This window comes from Coenobita brevimanus, chromosome 75, assembly GCF_032717465.1.
Source record: "Coenobita brevimanus isolate Jiangsu-jjx chromosome 75, ASM3271746v2, whole genome shotgun sequence".
NCBI lineage: Eukaryota > Metazoa > Arthropoda > Malacostraca > Decapoda > Coenobitidae > Coenobita > Coenobita brevimanus.
The window spans coordinates 13,452,592-13,453,815 of NC_137028.1; the positions used below are offsets into that span (position 1 = coordinate 13,452,592).

At 47.1% G+C, this 1,224-nt stretch overlaps 1 non-coding gene across 1 annotated transcript; it reads right to left on the reverse strand.

Moving 5' to 3' along the window:
• Positions 1–888: 888 nt before the first annotated feature.
• Positions 889–979, reverse strand: TRNAI-UAU (transfer RNA isoleucine (anticodon UAU)). The gene is given in 2 exon segments: positions 889–924; positions 942–979. It is a non-coding gene; the product is annotated as a tRNA-Ile (tRNA).
• Between the last annotated feature and the right edge of the window lie 245 nt (positions 980–1,224).

The following is a 1,224-nucleotide window of genomic DNA, read 5'->3' on the forward strand; positions in this document are numbered from 1 at the left end:
TGACTAGTAGTATACGAGAGATTAAGAACTTTGAGCAGCGCTTGCACTGAAGAGTTGGACAGAAAAGGGATGAGACTGTGTGGACAGACAAGTTCCCTGGTCCCATCTTAAGAGCCTTAAAGGTGAATAATATATGTATGAATGAGTATACAAAGGAAAAAGGTGGTTCATTATTCACTATGTCATCCACATTTTCAGTAAATATACCAGTAAACATTTGATTTGATATCAGGATATGGCCATCGTCCAGTGTCACATTATGATTAGGCAGAAGATACTGCTGTGTGATTATCGATCTGTCCGCAGCTTATGTGAGTAGGCTTACGCTTAGAACTACGAGTTCATTAACTTGCATATAACATATTCTCATGATGCCTACCCTGGAACCTGCGTGAACGAATGTGTGTGCGGGGGTGGGGGGAGCTATTAGTGTGTGTCTCACCAGGGAGACGGTTCACCTGATACTCTTACCATCGGGAGGGGGAAGGGGGAAGAAGGAGGGGTGAAAGGTTGGAGGGAGAGGGAGAGGCACAGCGAAGGGGTGGAACAGAGAGAGAAGAAAAGAGAGAGGCTTGGTGAGGGCTGAGAAAAAGAATGTGGAATGGGAAGGTATGAGAAAGCACTAGTAGGAATGAAGACGGAAAGGCATAGTGAGGAGTAAACAGGATTACATAGGGGTACAGAGGAAATCAAGCGGCAACAGATCTATTGGTAGAAATAAAACAAAAATTCTTTGGGTGAGTCTGGGAGAACTGACATACAGTGACAGACGCCTGATCTCTCGGTGTGTCTTTTCACGAGATACTAGTCTCTCCTTGCGTCATCTGTGAGCTTTATCTATTCATCTAATGGAAATGTGTAAACCAGAACGGTGACTTAAAATCTCTCTGCTCCAGGTGAGGCTCGAACTCACAACCCCGGCATAGCTCAGATCACTGTCATATAAGTACCGTGCGCTAACCGATTGCGCCACTGGAGCACAATCACCTGGGAAAGGGAAGGAAGGGGTATGACAAAGAGGAGAGACATGGAGAGGGATGAGAGGGAGAGGGTAGGGGAAGGGAAGTGAGGTAAGGGAATGGGATGGGAGGGAGGGGGGGTATGGGAAGTCTGGGTCACATGGGTGTAGAAACCTGACCTGCCCCACCACCCTACACTGAGCTATTACGGCCGCTTTGTCTTCATTCACGCCCGCCTCCTTCTCATTAGTTACCTTTGTTGTAC